The sequence below is a fragment of the Natator depressus genome, chromosome 5, assembly GCF_965152275.1.
Source record: "Natator depressus isolate rNatDep1 chromosome 5, rNatDep2.hap1, whole genome shotgun sequence".
NCBI lineage: Eukaryota > Metazoa > Chordata > Testudines > Cheloniidae > Natator > Natator depressus.
Window position 1 is genome coordinate 113,568,644 of NC_134238.1, and position 20,266 is coordinate 113,588,909.

Below are 20,266 nucleotides of genomic sequence, written 5' to 3' on the forward strand. Positions count from 1 at the left end.
AACTCCATAGCCTTGTAGTATTTAAGCCAGTTACATTGTAACTGACCAATACAGTGCAGCCGTACTTGTGGCACAGGCCTGAGGCTGCCACCAACCAACAAGAAACCACCCCACCTCGTTAGCGTTCTAATGGAGTTGCAAATTAATGTTTCCTTACTCCACATCAGTTGGAGGGACAAGACAGGTAACTTACTTAATAAGAGATAAGCAGCTATTAACCTAAGTTTTGGTTGTGGGGTTTTTATTTTTCATTGACTTAATAAAATTACAGAACATAGCTTAAGTTACAGAAGTCTACAGAAGTCTGCACCTGCTAAAGAAGGTTGAAAGGTCTATGCCTATGCCAGTTTTTAAGGTGTTCAAAAGCCATAATGTTCACAGCTGGCTTTCTGGTTTGGCCCCGTATTAATATAAACACTTGCTTGCAAAATACAGAACCAAGTTTAGATTTTGAACATTTGAGAGGAGGGGAAACTTGATACCCAGCATTTTGCAAGTATTGGCGCTGATAATAGCGGTAAGATGGTGTTCTCAAGAACCAGTCGGATACAAATTAATAAAAAAAAAGTTATCAACTTTTGGAGGAGGGATGGTCCGTGCTTACCCGATATCTTGGGCAACTCATTCACACGTCTGTACCTGCTTACCTCACAAGGATGTTGTGAAGCTTAATTAGTTTACAAAGTACACCAAAGAAGGGAGAATAAAAACAGGCAGGAAGGAGCCACTGTCTACAGATTGCCAGTGAACATCAATTCTCTCTCCACTTCTATCAAGCAGACAAGGGGAGCTAAAATTTTTTAAAAAGTACATAAGGCAAGCCAGACACAAGTTCATTATTAGGGGATAGACAGAGTGTGGGAGTTGGTATTTGGGGTTACAAATTAGAAACTCATCTTGTTCTGATTAATAGTTCCATTGAACTATTTCTTCACCCACACCCCCTGACTCATTACCAATCCACTTCATTATCATGGCGTGCTAAATTTAGCAGTTCCAGATATAAAAATATATTTATCTATACATATAAACACACCCCGACCTCATGTGTGATGAATGCAAACAGAATTCTGCAGAAGTGTCATACTTGCAATAGTCCAACTTGACGGCTTGATTTTTATTTTTATTTTTTAATCTTCCAGCTGATTCAAAAGCTTTCCAGTCACCTGGAAAGGCTTGAGACTTAGGTGGTACACTTAGTGGATTCCCAACTGAGAATTAGCAGGATGGGCTACAAATGAAGAAGTGATTGGTGTAAGTGAGGTAATGTAGGCCCTCCCTAATTGGAGCAAGGGCACCCAACAGCGTAACAGGTATTCTCTCAAACAAGGCTAGATTCTTACCCAGTCTGTACAACCCTGTAAGGGAGTAAAGACTTGTTTACACTTGAAACACTACTGCCTCTGTAGTGCTTCAGTGTGGAGACTACCTACACTGATGGAATGGGTTCTCTGGTCAGTGCAGGTGATCCATTATCCCTGAGAGGCAGTAGCTAAGTTGACAAGTATTCTTCCATTGACCTGTTGCTGTCTACACTGTCAGTTAGGTCAGCTTAACTATGTCGCTCGGGGTGGGGTGGGGAAGGGGAGGTGTGTGTGGATTTTTCAAACCCTTGAGCAACATAGTTGGGTCGATCTAACTTTTTAGTTTAGACCAGGCCTAAGATACTCTCTTACATAGCCCCCGGGGCTTGAGGCTTAGGTGTATAGCCTTGCTTCACTTCCACACACCTCAGAACATCTAGTTGGGGAGAAACAACAAACAGGCAGAAGTTTGGCTCCACACATTCATTAGCCAGAGCATGAAGTGTTAGTTTACCTCTGGTAAAGGCCAGCTGTACGTTACCAACCTCCCAGGAGGGAGCAGGAAGCAGTTGTGTGCAGCATGGTGACTGAGTAACTTCTGGGAATGATGTGGTACCCATCTAATATGTAAATAACTTCTAAACTAATGGCCTCCATGTGTTTATCCTTACTGCACCCCTGGGAGGTAAGAAATGCAGTCATCCCAATTTGATAGACAAGAATTGGAGGTAGTGAGGCTAAGCCGCTTCCTGTGTGACCTTAGGCAAATTTGTGGCAGAACAAGGCCTTGGACCAAGGGCTTCAGAGTCCCCAGCAAGCATGCTAACCACTTGGACTAGTCTTCCTCACAGCAAGATATGCTACTTCACTGAAGTCTATTTAGAGATGTTTAGACTGAGGATCTAGCCCACAATTAGCTCTTAAAATATGTACAATTTTTTAAAAGATCTATATCTTTGCTCAAGTGGCATTAAGTTGGCAAAACTGACAAGACCTGAAATTCAGTGTTTGTGCTGACATCCTATCCTTAAAGCAATAATCTTTCAGAATAAGTCTGGTTTTCAGTAGTGCAAGTCAGGGAGAATGTCAGGCATTGTGCAAGACTTTCTGGCATTTTCAGTTTGTGCCATTCCTTGAATGTCATTTAGCTAGTATTTTGTATTTAGTTTCCATGGCTCTCCTAAAAAGAGAGAGAAAGCATTCATTGAAGGTTATAAAACATGCATTGTTTACCCAAGTGACTGGAACAAACTCCTGAGGAGCAGTTTTTAGTCTTTAAATATATTTATTATTCAGGAAGTTTGTTTTCACATATTATATATTTATGTAATTTTTAATACAGGATTGTTTTTCAAACCCAGACCAATATGCAGCATGGGCAATATCTTGTTAGCATAATGAGCTTTGAGGAGAAGCAGGGAGCAGAACTGTGCTGGGGACATGGAGGACTTCTGAGCCTTTGTGGGGCACGGGCCAGACTGGGGTGTGAGAGGAAGGGGCTTTGTAGCACTCTGTACAGCCTCTTAGGAGAGCACCATTTCCCCTGCTGAGCAGACACCTGCATGAGATAGGTCTTAAGTCCCATGGAAATCCCCCAAACCGAGCTTTTAAGTGATTCATAGACCCATGCTGTATGTCTGCACAAGGGGAAAGGTTGCCCTAGTGGCAGTGCGCATCCCTTCCCCCAAGCCAAGGGGCCATGAACACTCTGGCATTATGGTAACTGACAGTCATGTTAGCCACTGCCTCAGGCTAGCAATAATGACAGTGCAAGACTAGAATCCCACTCTACTTCTCTATGGCATGACCAGGGAGCTTTCACTCTCTGACCCTGCAGGATCTTGCCCTGTGCATGTGTGGTTTTGAAACAGTATTAACAGGAATTTAGGCACATCATAAGATGAGGCAAAACTGAGTTCTAAGAAGCACTTAAGAGTCTGGTTAAATGAGAACCCTATGAGTCAAGTGAGAGGCTCAAATACTAAAATGCTACCTTGAGACGAATGTCTTGAGCTTACAGCATAGTCAAGTTACTGGAAGAGAAGGCAGATGTGCGAAAAGCATGGAACACTAGTGCCCCTCTTGACTTCTTCTGGAACAGCATTAGAATCTCAATGCTGGTCTGTTTTCCTAAGAGAAAACTCAACTATCAGAGCCAAGAGAAGATTGGTTGAGAATTAATGGGTGGATGGAATCCTGTGCACTTCTTCCCATAATGGCAATATTTATGGTCTGTTAAGGGACACACATGGTGTGGTAGTTAATACATACATACATACACACACCCCCACCATGGACTGGTGCTGTGCCAAAGTCATGTTCTGATCCCACCAAAAATAGAAATAAGCATCTTACTAGTGTATAAGTTACTCTCGCCCATTTGCTGTTTGTTTTGCATTAGTCATTTCATGGGCAAAGAGGTGGGTGGGAAAGGGCTGTGTCAGCCTTAATCAACTAATCTTTATTTCCTGAAGAAGTTTACTGTGAAGAGAGAGACCCCCACCTCACCCAAGAGCCACACACTGGCACAGAATAAAGCTCATGTACAAGTCACATTGGACCCCAGGGTCTCACTTGCACTGATGGGAATCATGAGTACCTGTGGGGACATCACTGAGTTAACACCAGTGTGAGAAGGGAGTGATCCCCCTAGAAATTTACAGTCAAGTTCACAGACATTTATCTTCAGGAACAAACAGTTTTGTAGCATTAAAATACTGTCAGGTTCCAGTCTGCTTTACATCTGGAAGAAAATTCTGTTACCGGTCTATGGGAGGTGCCATTCCCCAACAGCGAATAGCAGCAGCAAGAAGCCATAAGAGAAATCCCCCCGCCCCCCCATCTTCCACACTAAACAAGTGTTTCTAACAGAAAACTTTTATCCAGAAGAACACTATTTCAAGGAGAGCCTGTTTCATTAGAATTTAAAGAGGAAAAAACAATCCCAATATCTTACTTTAGACATACTGCTGCCTGTTTTTAAATCTGTACTGACATTTCCAACAGCCAACACATAAATCATTTGTTTCTTTCTTTAGTCTTATAACACAAAAATACATTTTTCTTGCTATTGGTTTCATAAATGGATCACCTTGTATCTGTCTCAAGTGCTTGGTCCTTTATTTACACACCCCTTATTTTGAAGAATCTTATAACTATTTCCCCCATTTTAGTGAAGACATTGACTCCCATGGCCTTTTACCTTGTGTAATTACTTACACATGGATAGAGTATTTAAAATGCTACTCTAGTAGCATTCTCCATTCACACTAGGACAGAGCATGGCCCAGCTTGTGCAGCAGCAGAGGAGTGAGGGGGCTTCAGGCATCCCCATGTGTCCTGGGTAGCATATGCAAGGAAGTGAGGCAGAGCACAGGGAGAAGAGCAGCTTCTGTGGGGCTGCTAATCCATTACACACACAGAGGATGGGGTGGGAAGTTGCTGGAACATTGGCACCACCTGTCACCATGCTGGGTAACTTCACCAACATACCAGGTATAGGCCACGTGCAAGGTATTGTTCCACAGAAAGAGGGAGGCAGATCTACGGACTGCTCCAGAGGGCGGTGCATATGGCAAAACTACAAACAGATAGAATGATGGCAGCACATCCACCCACTTTGCACCTTGTGCACTCAGTGAAGAAGCAGGCTTCAAAATTCTACTTTTATAACAAAAGGAGATCTAGAGAATTAAGAGATTTGCACTTTATTCTGCACGATGTACATTATATTTTCTTCAAAACCTTCTCACAGAACATCACAATTTTTCCTCTTCGTCCTGCTGCATCATTCTAGCACCTTACGTTTAGAATAAATTTTAAATATAACCCGATAGTCCACACCTCAGATTCCCAGCTGGCATAAATCAGTGAAGCTCCATTTGCTTCGAAGTCCAGAGCTTCATCAGTTTACATCTGCTGAGAATCTGACCCACAATAGCATTCAAATATAAGACATGAAGAGCAAAAGAAAAAAAAATATATGCTCCCCAGTAGAGAAAGCTATTAAATACGTTAGATTGAGGAGACTGTTCTTTTCTTAACAATGTAAACCCTGATGTCTCTTTACAGCAGCATGGGAAGCGGCAGCAGCAGGTAACCAAGAGAACCATCTATTTTGTTCTTATTTTGAAAAATGCAAGAGCATGACAAGAAATAGAACCACCTTAAATGTCAGTGTGTGGGAGTGGGATAAACACAGCGAGATGGTAATCCATCTCCTTTGTTTTACTGCTGGTAGCTGATTTAATTGTTAGTAGGAATAACCAGTAGAATTGGGCTCAATCCTGCTTTAAAGTAGGACAGAATCTGGTCCATGGAACTCATTGTGTTGCATTCAAACTCTTTCCTAGGGGGAAATCCTTCCCTCCGCTCCCCACTTCATGGGCTGGAGGGGGGCCCCAGCAGCAGAACCAGCATGAGGTCCCCCTGCAGAAGAGTGGAGGAGGGTAGAATTTAGTAAGCAATGTAGTCATAAGAGCTCTTCCCCAGATATCTGGGTTAACAAAACGCAGTGGTATAGCTGGTCATGGAACAGTAGCAGCAGGAATACATTCCCTCTGAATGGAGATTCATTAAAAGAGCACATGAATGTTTTCCCTTGCTATCTAGGCAGCTCTACTCCTAGGTTCTATTCCCAGGTGCGCTGCTTTGGGCAAGTCACATTTTCCAGAGCAACTATTCCACTGATCAGATTGGATACCTTTACTTTTTATGGCTTAACTTGAGCCAGAGGTACTAAGCAACTGTAGCTGGAGTTGCTTGGCTCTGCCAAAAAACCCATCCCCACTTTTTTCAAGTAAGACTTCCCTAGGGGCCTTGTAGAAAGCACTCCAAGTGAGTGGCTGCTTTTGAGAATAACCACCTTAATTTCTCTATTCCTTAGTTTACCCACCTATTAAATGGGTACATCCGTACTTGCCAACTGTATCCTTGCAATTAATGTATGTTTCTACATGCTGTGAAGTCATTGGATAGGATGCTGAATAAGTATAAAATAACCCCCTTTGGGGAGTTATTTTTGCTACCCTCACTCCTTTAGTACTTTTGGGTAGATGCAGTTATGTGCACAATAAGCTACTACTCACCATGACAGGTTTCAGAGTAGCAGTCGTGTTAGTCTGTATCCGCGAAAAGAAAAGGAGTACTTGTGGCACCTTAGAGACTAACCAATTTATTTGAGCATAAGCTTTCGTGAGCTACAGCTCACTTCATCGGATGCATAAAAGTGGAAAATGCAGTGAGGATGTTTTTATACATACAGATCATGAAAAAATGGGTGTTTATCACTTCAAAAGGTTTTCTTTCCCCCCACCCCACTCACCATGAGAAAGCCTTTAAAAATAACTCTCCTATCCTTTCTTCTCCTCCAAACATACACACCCAAAATCTTGATTTAGTCTCATTGCTCGCCGTCTCCTGCATAGGTGCAAAGTGAATGGACACAAGGAGCCTCTCTCTTCTTGGAACTCCGTGGAGGGCCCTGGCACTTCAAGGGCCAAAGTTGGTTCTCACTAGGGTCATCTAGGTGCAAGTTACTCCAAAGGATGTAGGATGGAAGCAAGGGGAGGCTGTGGCTCCCTGTAACACGGAGCCTCCTTATGTTTCTGCTGGGGCTGTTCAGCTCTACTCTACCCACAGTTGCACTGCATGGGCATAGCCTAAGGTTGGCTCACCACTCTGCACTTTGTAAATGCCTCTGCTTGAGCCAAATTGGGAGATCGTTGATAACTGGCTCATCACCTCCTAACAAGAGAGCTCAGCTTATCAGGGGACTGTGACATGGGAGACGGGAAGGGGAAAAGAGGAGGACAAAAATCTCAGGGAGGCAAGGCTTCTTCTACTTCTTCCCCCCATACCAGTGGGGTATGCTGAAGCTTGGGAAAAGCCCTACGGTGATGAGACACAAAGCTGCCTTAGACATTGTACATGAAGGGCACTGCGGTGAACTTTACGTAAGAGTGTGCGTGAGGACCATTTGCAGAGAGACATTCAGGGTAAGGGAGCATACTCTGTGCTCCCTTGCAATGGGGCCTTTACATACCTTTCAAAAACCCAAGAGCCAGCCTCTACTAGTCAGACTGTGGATAGTTAGATCTGAAAAGCCAGTCTAGTGATTTTATGCTTCTTTTCCTTGCCAGGATCCCGTAAAATACATTGGCAACAGGATAGGTAGGATGTGGCAAAACAGGCGTAAGATTCAGGAGGGTTAAAACAGAGGCTTTGGCATTGATAATACAGTTTAGCAAAGTCAGAACAAACTCTTCTCACTGCAGGTTTTGGCTAGAGACCATTCCAGGGATAAAGATAAGTATTTGCTTTGCCTATTATTTATTATTAATCAAAAGAGCTCATTAAAATTGTAGGAGACAGAACATGATATTTCCAAGATAAAGATGGAGCAAGGAGGGTGTTCATTTTCCACCTCCAGGGACATTGAATTTCCATAAATTCAATTGCACTGGAATAAGGCAGGAGAGCACAATATAAATGAGACTCATGGCATGATGAATTCAACCCATCAGCCTTTTGCAGTAGGGTGAATTCCATAGTTTAATACTGGCAAGTGATGTCTTTCAGAGGCAGGTTCTCTCTGCTCTGTGCGGACATCAAGGAGCCCATGGCAGTCCTATTCAGGTCTTCCCCTCTCTTCTCGGTTTAACATACATATGACTGCACTTCAGTGGTACTGTATAAACTGGCTGGTTGTTTGTAGAGCTCCTGGAGATCCTTCAAATGAAAGGCACCAATACGTTTTTATAATTTTGGGGAATTAATTTTTGCCGTTCTTAACAAGGGGTACATGCACCTCTCTCCGGGATGTACACACATGCAAATCTCAGTGCTACAGAGCATTACGGGTGCTCACCAGGGGGGATAATACAGCCTTTTAATAAGAGTTGTGTTTTTCAGATTGTGTGCACACATGTGTATATATTGAGGGGAATATAGTATAACCAGTTCCAAGGGAACAGAAGAGTATTCCCATGATCTGGATATAGTTTGAGCAATGCATTAGTGCCCTAAGCAGAGGTCTCCTCCCCTGGTCACTCATTACACCCATTCTCCCTACTCCGCTCAGCAACCCCCTTAGTCCAACTCAGCCATCCATCTTTATCGTTACTTCCTCATGCTGCAACAGTGGTGGGAAGGGGGCAAAATGAATGATGGGGTGGGGGGGGCAGAATCACCACCTATTCACTCTTGAGCAGAGAGCCTACACAGGATTATGCAACCACACCATGCACACATAAGACCTCAGAATAAGAATTAAGCATTCTGGCTAGCGAGTTAAGAACAATGAATTGTAAACAAGATCTACGGAACATTTGGGGAAAGCAAGTTAAGTTCATAGTTGTGAGCCTTTGCAGTAGAAGCCTGATCCCATGTTTGCATCATCCATGAAGGGAATTGAAATAGTAAGTTTAGCTTGGGAGCAAGTGGAGCATCAAGAGAGAAGGGCCCAGGCAAGCAAAGAGAACAGACAGAAGCTTCTTTCACAGCCCCTGAGGGCAACCTAACCCAGTCTCCACAGGCTTTAAAATAAACCAGTGCCCAAAGTTGGGGCAGAGGGATATCAAACCACAGTCCAGGTTCTCTTTCTTCCAAGAGAGTGAAGAAGAGAAAACAGAATTCCTAAAACAAGTCTCCTGTTGTCCCTTCAGGGACAGGGACAAGAAATGTCCCAGACTCCCTTATTACAAGATTAAAGTAAAAATAACTCACAGTTGAGAAGGTTCTTCTCACCAAACAGCCCACCTTTCTCAGACTCCCCATGGCATGTACTCTCTCCAGCCATTCTCATTAACCTTCTTTCTTTCTTCCTTCCTTCCTTCCTTCCTCCTTTGCAAGTGGCAAACTAATACCAGGGGAGGCTAATCGGCTCCAGCTGAATTTGGTCCCCACCCATTAACTGTTGCCTACCAGTACAGAGTTCTATCATGGAATATCTGAGCCTCCTTTCTGACAGTCCAAGGCCTTTGGAGGGGTAATTTCTCCATCACATTGGCCAATCAAAACAGCCTGAATTTTGAAGATCAAACACTTGCAACAAACTGTTCATAAATGAACTAGACATAGAGAATTATGCACTGATATTATTTGATAAATCAGTTACCTCTGAGAAAACAGAAAATTCTGTTTGGGGAGAAGTTGGGGGAAAAGTGGCAAAATTCAACAGCTATATTTTTAGTTAGAAATTAATTGTCACCCTCTATTCCCAAAGCTGTTCTAGTACCCCCTTAACTATTTAAGGCACTAAACATATGGCCCTCATCACTGTAGTACCTGATCATCTGACAAGACCCCTATGAGGTAGAGAAGTGTTGTGGTCCCCATTTTACAGAGGGTAAACTGAGGCACAAACTAAGTGACTTGCTCACAGTCATGCCAGAGGTCTTCAGCAAAGTAAGGAATTGAATGTAGGTCTTCCACAGCCCAGGTTAGAGCCTCAACCACCAGGCCATCCTTCCTTTCTGATTTAGAGTCTGCAATGAGCTCCATGTGGATCTCTACACAGCCACCTGCATCATCTGTGTCAGATTGATGGAAAGAAGGCATTTGGAAGATACAATATTTCCCCCACTTTCCAAAAGAAAGATTACACAGACATTAATCCTCGGGGATCTACAGATTTCAAACCTAGAAGGGACCATTGGCTCATCTAGTCCAAGTTCCTGTATATCACAGGCCATTAAGTTTCACCCTGTTACCTCTCTATTGAGCTCACTGACTTCAGTTAGCCAGGGGTTCTCAAACTTCATTGCACTGCGACCCCCTTCTGACAACAAAAATTGCTACATGACTCCAGGAGTGGGGGCTGAAGTCTGAGCGCACCCAAGCCCCACCACCCTGAGTGGGGGGCCAAAGCCCAAGGGCTTCAGCCCTGGGCCCTGGGGCCCAGGCTTCAGCCCTGGGTTGTGGGGCTTGGGCTTTGGCCCCAGAGCCCAGCAAGTGTAAGCCCAGCCCTGGCGACCCTATTAAAATGGGGTCACGACCCACTTTGAGGTCCCAACCCACAGTTTGGAAACTGCTCAGTTAGATTAACAAATTTTGACCCAGATCATCAAAGGTATTTAGGCTCTTAACTGCCCTTGAAATCAGGCTTCTAAATACCTTTGAAGATCTGTAGGTGGTGGTGTTGTAGCTGTGTCAGTCCCAGGATATGGGTGAGGTAATGTCTTCTGTTGGTGAGAAAGACAAGCTTTTGAGCTACACCGAGGAAGACCCAAGGAAGAGCTCTGTGTAGCTTGAAAGCTGGTCTCTCTCACCAAAAGAAATTGGTCCAAAAAAGATATTACCTCACCCACATTGTCTCTTTGAATATCTGGGCATTTAGTCCTCAGGAGACTAAACTGTTGTAGAAACAGGAGAGACCAAGGCACCATCAATGCCAGAGGCAGGTGGGCAAGGGGACGGGGATAGTTCAGTGGTTTGAGCATTGACCTGCTAAACCCAGGGTTGAGAGTTCAATCCTTGAGGGGGCCATTTAGGGAGCAGGGCAAAAATTGGGGATTGGTCCTGCTTTGAGCAGGGGGCTGGACTAGATGACTTCCTGAGGTCCCTTCCAACCCTGATAGTCTATGATTCAATGTTCCAGGCCCCTGCAGTGGCAAGGAATTGGTTAGGTGAGACATACCCAGATGATCTCCTGCTGTAGAGGTAACCAAAAAAAAAAAAAAAAAAAAGAGAGAGGTTCCTGCCAGAATCTGATAAGCAAGATCCTCTAGATTCTAAGAGAATACTTAAGAGTTCCATGAATATTTTTCTGATTTGATTTCTCTTTGGTCTATTGGGAAAATACATGACTGCAACCACATTGCCATAAATAAGGCTTGAATATATATAATCACTATTTGAAATATAGACCATGTGTGCCCTAAAGTGTTGAGGGATTGCAGGGAGAGCACAATTTTAAGAGATATCTTGCAGATTCTGAACTCCTACAGTCTTTTTTGATCTTCAGAATTGTGTGTAAATCTGGTGATTAAAGTTGACGATTAAGGGGTTGGTTCTGAAAACCCTAATTCACCTGAGTAGTCCTTACTTAGACAAAAGTGGTCCCGTTGATATTAAGGACTATTTTCATAAAAATGAGTTGACAGGAGTATAGCTAGTGTGAGCCAGAGATGGGCAAGCTTTCCACCAAAGAATGGTATCTCCATCACCTGTGTATTCTAAGCCATAACACAACTCACCAAAGACAGAGCCACAACCAAAGCATATGTGCCCAAACCCCATTTTAGTTTAAAATGGCAGCGTAGACATGAAAACCCATTTTATACCTTTTTAATTTAAAAAAAAAAATGTTCAAGGCATGTTCATAGTATGAACTTCTGGCATGAATGCAGTCAGTGTTAACCACGTTTTCATTCTTATCGCAAGATTCAAACTTCTCTCGTCTCATTGAAAGAAAGAAAGAAAAAGCAACTGCTCTGGTTATGGGTTTTTTATTTTAAAAATAGAAGTTGGTAACATCACTGTGGCAACTGACATGGGTTTCCTGAGTGCTGTCTGGACCAAACTCCACAGCCTAGCTGGCTCTAAGGCAACTTTCCGAGAATTGGGATTCAAAGATCGGGGGGGGGGACGACACTAAAATCTGTTTTATGGTCCAAAGCACTTTTTTTTTAATAGAGGTCTTATTTGATAAATGCCTTGAAGTTGCTCAGAATAAGTTTAACAGGCAGAAGAACTAGAGGAGTGGAGGAATAATGGGGCTGAATATTTGTTTGGATTTTAAATGAATTCACTATGACTGCATTTTCACCCTTCCATGTTAACTTTGGGTGAAATTCACCTTTGAGCAGAGGGCCAGCACAAAACCTATACAGATTTTACATCCCTCTTAAGCCATAAAAGAACATTTTCCCGTAGCATGAAACCACGCACCCTGCAATATGGGCTTTGGCCACTGACAATTGCCCATCATAAAGAGCCTGATTTTCAGAGATGTTAACACCTGCAGCTCCCACTGTTTTCAAGTGAAGTTGCAGATGCTCAGCAACCCAGCAGATAAGACCCTAAAGGATCATGGGCTTAATCCAACTCCTGTTGGAGTCAATGGAAGCCTTTCCATTGGCTTAAATCGCATTTCTAGGATCAAACCAGCACCATCCATGATTTTAGTCACGTACCGTGAGGCCTGCAAAACACTTGACAATGACTACGCCATGGGCTGTGACTGTTGTTTATCATATTAGTCATAACTGTCTCGCTGTTACTTTGTGCCCCTCTCCCTGTTTTGTGGTATCCACCTGTTGTTGCCTGTAGTCTTACTGCCTATTCTTAGACTGTAAGCTCTTTGGGGCAGTGACGATATTTTTGTTTTGTGCGTGTGCATGCACACAGAATGCCTAGCGCAAAGGGGTCCTGGTCCTTGAATGGGGAGTCTTTTGCCTAGATGCTACCAAAATACAAATAATAATTATATGTGTTGAGGTCCTCTAAGAGCATCATTAATTTTATCGTTTTCTGAGCTTCTCATAGACTGTAGCTAAAAAAAAATAATCGCCTTTATATTATTCCTGACTGTTTCTACAATGATGATGGGCGTGAACGTAAAAGCAAGCAAAGCGCACCCTTAGCATTGCTCAGACACACTGAAACCCATCATCAATTTGGTCAGCTACATATATAGGAGTAGACAGAAAAATCACTCAGAGTGTAGCCAAAACTCATTTTCTCCCATGTATGCATTCCTAATACTCCCACAGATCACAGTATCTGAATCTTCCCCTAACCATTTCCGAATGCATAGGAAAGAAGACTTCCTACCTGTCATTACTTTCTTGAGAAGACATCCACTGTCAGCATCTTCAGCAAGTCACCCGCTCCCTGAAAAAATCCCCCCACCCTTTTCTCTCTCTCCTCAAGAGAAGGCTCACAAGGGGTCTCTCTTCATTCCCCGCTCCCCATTTGGCAGTGGGAGGAGAGGCTGATGGGGAATGTATTATGGGAAGCTGTCAGGTGCAGGGTCTGACATTCAGCAGCGAACCCCAGAAGTATTGTGGCATAATACTGCCAAGCTTCCCACAACTCTGGTCCTGTATTTTAGTAAATAGTAGTGCCCCCTTTCCTAACTTGACTCAGATCACGGTAGTGTCTCTGTGCTATAATTTATTGCCTACTTATTATGATAGTAAACTTCTGCACACAAAAACATGACTCAGCAGGTGAAAGTCGCTTTTAGACACCTTCTTCTGCTGCCCTCATTTCATTGTAACACACACATTTTGCTTCCCAAAGAAAACCCCAACCAAACAAAAAACCCTTACAAAACTGCATCGGAAAAAAGCAATCCTTCTTTCATATGCAGACCCATGGCCTGGCAGCAAAAATTACCCACTGCACAATAAAGTACCAATCCCACAGCTCTTACTCACATGAATAGTCTCATAAAATAGAAATCAGTAGGATTACCATGTGAGTGAGAGCAGAACCAAGAGATTTTTCTCCCCACTGCTTTACTCTCAAGTGCTAAAAGTGCACAAGTTAGTGGGCTGCACACCATACAAGTATATTATGTCAATAGTAAGATCTCCATTGCCTTCAGTGGGCTTTGGATTGGGCCGCGATTGCATTCAGCATCTATGGCTGAGCTTTTTTTGTTTTTATTTTTAAAGATTTTGCTCAGTAAGGATTTTTTTCTTCAATAAGGAAGACATCAGGATCAATTCATCCTGTCTGTTTTGATTGACAGTTGTTTGTCTGGACTTATTGGAGAAATTTTATAGGTTTGAGTCATTACATTGGATTGTTGAATTGATTAACTCTGATTAGGAAAATATGTGGCAGGATTTTCACTCTGGCTAATATAACAGATTTGAAGTGCTGATGGAAAAAATTGATTTATGGACAGTAGAGAGTGTATATGTGCACATATGTATGAATTGCATACCTAGCTTCTGGAGCACCAATAAGCACTTCTTTGACATATAATTTGCATCTAAATTAGTTACAGCAGTGTAATTTTTGCTATTGTCAGACAAAAAACAGCCCAGGTTCTCTGCAAGGATTTAATATACTGTTGGACATTTATTGATTTTTCCCCGAAGTTTGTTGTATCCTTGAAGCTTTCCCAAAGCAAATTCACACTTGGCTTATCTGCTCTGTACACATATAGTTAGGGCCCTACCAGATTCATGGTTCATTTTGGTCAATTTCACCATCATAGGATTTTAAAAATCGTAAATTTCATGTGTTCAGCTATTTAAATCTGAAATTTCAGGATGCTGTAATTGTAGGGGTCCTGACCCAAAAAGGAGTTGTGGGGTGGGGGGGGGGTTGCAAAGTTATTGTAGGAGGGGTTGAGATACTGCTACCCTTACTTCTGTGCTACTGCTATCCTTACTTCTGAAGGCAGAGCTGCCGCCAGCAGCAGCGCAGAAGTAAGGATGGCCTGGTATGGTATTTGCCACCCTTACTTCTGCGTTGCTGCCTGCAGAGCTGGGCCCTCAGTCAGCAGTCACCACTCTGAAGGCAGCAGCGCAGAAGTAAGGGCGGCATGGTGTGGTATTGCCACGCTTACTTCTGCACTGATGCTGGTGGGACACTGCCTTCAGATCTGGGTGCCTGGCCAGCAGCCGCCGCTTTCCAGCTGCCTAGCTCTGAAGGCAGTACAGAAGTAAGGGTAGCAATACTGTGACCCCCCCGCAAAAAATAACCTTGTGACAACCCCTTCAACTCCCTTTTGGGGCAGGACCTCCAATAGGAAAAATGCTGGTCTCCTCTGTGAAATCTGTATCGTATAAGATAAAAGCACACAAAAGACTAGATTTCACAGGGGAGATCAGATTTCACAGTCCATGATGCATTTTTCGTGACCACGAATTTGGTAAGGCCCTACATATGGTACATGGCTTTATCACAAGCAATTGGCCCAAATTTACCCGCTAAATACACTTGCCAAAAAAACACAAATTAAGATTGAGATTAGCTCAACGTTTCATGTCATAAAAATATTCTTTAGAAGTGGGTATATAAAACAGGGACAATTAGAACTCATTTGGCATTACAGGCCAAAGTTAGTATATGGTTTGCATGTGCCTCATTTCTGTGCACAGGTGCCTGATGCTAACACATCAATCAGGTATTTGTGCATACACATGACCCATTGGGGCCTAAATGGCTGTGTTTGAATAAATGCCTAATTTGCACACTCAAATCAGGGCACTGCAAGCATAATTTAAATACATATAAATATATAGACACTATCATGAGATTAACTTTGAATATCTGGGCAAAAGTTTTCAAACTTGGTTGTCTAAAGGTTGGCCCTTAAATCCGTACTTAGAAACCTAAATTCCTCTTGAGTTCTGAATCTCCACAGGCCAACCATGAGAATTACAAGTGCCCAGCATCTCTGACAATCATGCCAATTATTTAGGTGCTTAAATATGGACTTCAGTATGTAACTCTAGGCACCCACGTTACAACATTTTGGTCATGGCCCCTAATTTTTTTCCCCATCGGTATGACACAAAAATATGTGCTACCTCCTATCTGTATAATTCCTTCTTGTTCACATTTGAATCGATTGACATTTAAGTTATTAAAAATATAGGCTAGGGTCCGGATCCTCAAAGGTATTTAGGACTAAATACCTTTGAGGAGTTTGGCCTCGGCATAGAGTAATCAGGACATCTGAGATAATGTTGGAAATAATTACATAGTAGAGCTAATCAGTAAATGTTCATGAAAATAAAACATTTTGTGAACATTTTTTTCTGTTTTTTGCCCCACACTGTTAGAAAGCGTTATTAGTCTAGCATCTTTAGTGTAAGAAATGATGAAGGAATCATTCCTCCTCCTTACCCCCAACATTGGAGCATTTGCACAGAAGCTGAAAAACTTAAATTACTTCTTGTTGATGATTCTGTGATGGGCAAGCAAATACCTCTGATCTGCAGCAGTGCTTAATTTAACTTTTACATTTGTTAATACAGTTCCCCTTTTTTATATTCTTGTCCAGTGAATAGTTTCCTATTGAGCATCTGATTTTAGTTTTGTCTGCTTAGATGCCCTTTAGGTAAAGGACACCGTTCGGTATTGGAATTAGAAGCATTCTATTCATTTCCCCCCCTCTCCCCAGCAGCCCAAGAAGAAAGAGAAAGAAGAGAGCAAAGAGGCAGAGACTCAAACAAATCTAGATGCAGCAAATTCTCCAGCCGCTGAGCAATGAGGTTTCATACTCTGCTGGAGGACCCATTCATCTTAATCCATCTGGAAATAGGGTCTACTTGCAATATTTCACAATCTAAGTACTTTCTGACAAATCTATTAATTATGCACTCAAACAAATTATTTGCTGCCTGTGGAGAATTGCTACTGGATTTTCTCTTGAGCCAGAATCCTTGTTCTTTCCCCTCCTTTTAACTCGTTGCTGTCATCACTGCAGTCAAATTACCATCATCTTTTTTTTTTCTTAACCTTTAGTTGTTTCAAGTCCAGACTCATGCAGGGGGAGCTAAGTAGATATAATTGCTGGAGCAACACTGGTCCAGGAAAGGGGACTAAAGGTCTATTCCCGCCACATGCCACTCTCCTCAATTCAGGGGCTGCTGAGTGCCATTTAAAGTGAGTGAGGGGCCTTAGTGCCACCCTTCCCAGCTATACTACTGATGCCCTGCCCGCCGCCTGACCCTCCCCCATCTCAGGTGCCCCCTCATCACTAGCCTGATCCCTGTCCCATGATCCCCCACACTTACCTTATCCAAGAAGCCCCAGCTCTCAAGGGAGCCCCTTACAGTCTCTTCCTAAGAGTCCCTGACTGCCCACCATGCTCCTTACCTTACCCCTCCCTGATGGTGAACCTTGCCCTTGGGTGCTGGACCTGTCTTGCTTTGCAGCTCATCCCTGAAAAGAGATGCTGCAATTTTGGCAGCCAGCAGGTGAGGGCCCAGCCTGCTGCACACTGAGGCCACTCTACCTATAGCTGTGACCCCATGTGCCAGGTCGCAATGCCACTCACTCAAATTTGCCAAATCTGGCCAAACCTGAATAGCAGTGCGGCCCTATGCATCTAGGGTTGACAGCCCTTTAGGATTGTCCTGGAGTCCCCAGGAATTAAAGATTAATATTGAATTAAAGATTGTCATGTGATGAAACCTCCAGGAATATGTCCAACCAAAATTGGCAAACCTACACGCATCAGTTCCAAAATCAGCTGAGCAGTCCTCGTGCCCTATTCCTGTATTTTCATTGTCCCCTTGGGGCTATTCCTCCTCCACAGCTTGGGTAAAATCCTGACCCCACTGAAGTCAACACAAAACAGCAAGGGTGTCAGGATTTGACCCCTCATGAATAATAATTTTACATAAAGCGTTGTAAAAAATGTAATTATTATTGAGATCTCACTGGACCAATGATCCCCAAGAGCTGGATCTGATTCTTGATAGGCTGAACAGTTCAGTTTGCCTTACATTACTTCAAGTACAAGTATCTCCTTAGCTGTCGGGATATCAAAATGTCTCTCGACATGACAGAATAGATTGAATGCCAAGCTGTAACAGCAGTAACCTGACATGGGCAGACAGCGGGGTAAATTTTCAATATGATCAGGGATTTATCAATGTGACACTCATGGACCTTACTGAGAATTGTTCAGCTAAATCCCCATTCAATGCATTGAAAATTTTACCCTGTATGACCAGATTTTAGCAACAATGCAGTCCTCTGTGGTCATTCTTTTCACTCTCTCTCTTGCACAGCAGCACAACACATGGTATCCAAGGCACGGAGCTAGCTTGTCAAGGGATATTTTATAAGGCAAAAGTATTTTGGCATGAAAGTGGAACTGGAAAGCTGCTGTACATACTGTACAGCCAGGACATGACACGTCTTAAGTTAATGGCACATAGGGAAAAAAATATCTCAGCACAAACTTCACAATCATCATTCTGCTTCTGGCCCTGCTTACTGTGGAGAGATGATGCCCCCTTTGTACCGGGTATTACCTGAGCCTGTAAATATGTGATTAAAAGTAATATCAGTGTCAACCTACTTGCCCCATCCTCCTCCCTTATGCAACACTCAAAATATAACCAATGGCATGTGACACTTTCAAAAACACTTCAGCAGCAACACCATACACTATGCACAATTGACCTTCATTTAGCTAAAACAGATACAGTACTTGATAATTTGTCACCAAATAAATAAATGAGAACATTAAGTGCATGGATCTATCCTGCTGCTCAGTAGAAGAGGGAATGAATATTCGGTGCTTTTTCCATCATTTATCTGAACTGTATAAAACACATCAATTCTATTTGGACAGCAGATGGTAATGTCATTTCTTCTTGCAAGTTTAATAGGCTTTGGGCAAACTACATACGATCAGATCTCACTCTGTAGATTATATTTTATTCGCAACAAGCCACTGAAAATGAAACATCGAGTGGCGGGGATGGGGGGGAGAGGGGAGAGAACAAATGCATAATCTCACTTTCTTGAACCTAGTTTATTCTAAATGTCCATGTTTTCTCATAAACTATGGTAGATATAAATACACCTGGCTATGCTATGTGGAATCTCCTTTTACAGAGTGTTTCATTACTATTGCTATTAATTATCTGATGATAAAGTAGCAGCTCCCAGAGGCCACATGCAGGATGTTTGGTGGCCTAGGTGAAATGAGATGGTGGGTTCAGTACAGTTCGCAGTTGACAGATATAAAATCCATCGCAGTTTGAACTAATTGTTGGCGATGTCAGCAGGATGAATGAGCATACAGGGTGAGCTACACGTACCTTCTCATTCTAGTGGTGGTCCTTTCAGGTACGAGAATGAAAATGGGTACTTTCTTCTTTTTAATACCAGATTGACAGTGCTGGAAACTGACATCCTCTGTATGTCCAAAGCACCGGAACAGCATGGCAAGCGGAGGAGATCTTTAGAGGTGAAACTCTGCAAAGAGAGAAAGAAGGAAACCCAGTGGTGGAAGATCATTTCTATTCTGTTAATGTCACATGGTTCTTCCACAGAAGCAGGGTCCAAGGTGGGTTATGGAGCATGCCTACAGTTTTAGCAGCTGTCAGAACTGCTACAGACTTGGAGGAAAAGCTTTATGTTGTGAGTGCTTCTATTCCCATGCTCTATTGCAACTGACTTTGACGCAGTCATTGCCTTGTTAAAATGCCCAATGAAGATAAAAAACTTTCATATCATCTGCTACGGTGCTCAACACAGACTGCTGATGTTGAAATGATCTCTCACCTCTGATCACTTCTCTTTGTAAATGCAAAGGATTGCCAGTTGCATGACAGGCACAGGAAAATCTCTCTCTTCACATATGTTCTTATTGTTTGGCTTTCTGCAGGCTTGTCTACTTCCAGGCAATATGTAAAGACCGTTAGTAGTAACTTCAATTTCAGGTTTGTCAGTTTTTTTTAATATAAGGTCAGTATTCTTACCTCCACAGCAGGAATAGGACATTTTGGCTGTGTTTTCAAGTCATTCACCACTCATTTGTGTCAGCATTATCCACAAGCTATGCAAAATCACTAGTTCAGATGGATAAACCTCAAGAGGCCATGAAGTTCTAAAAGATTTGGTTTCATCTTTTAATTTCCTATACTGCACCCTCCTCCCCGCACATGCACTGTCTTGATTCTCTTCCTAAATCCCTGATTCACCTAGATCCCATCTCTTGCCTTCTCCTAGCTGTTCTTCATCTGTATCCCTTCCTGGTAACAATTTCCCTGTCATGGTGTACATCGACATGGGGAAATACGGGAGATTAGAGCATCAGAGGATACAGGCTAAGGTGGAGGCAAGAGAGGACAGAAGCAGCAACTGAGCATAATTAAAGGTAAGGATCAAGAGAAGATCTACAAATAGAGAACTGAGAGAGTCAACTAAGGAATCATTTGGGGAGGCACTGTCACTTGGGTTGCAACCCCAGGTGTGTGGTACAGGCTGGAGTCTGAAGGAATTCGTTGTTCAAAGGATGGTGGATTTTG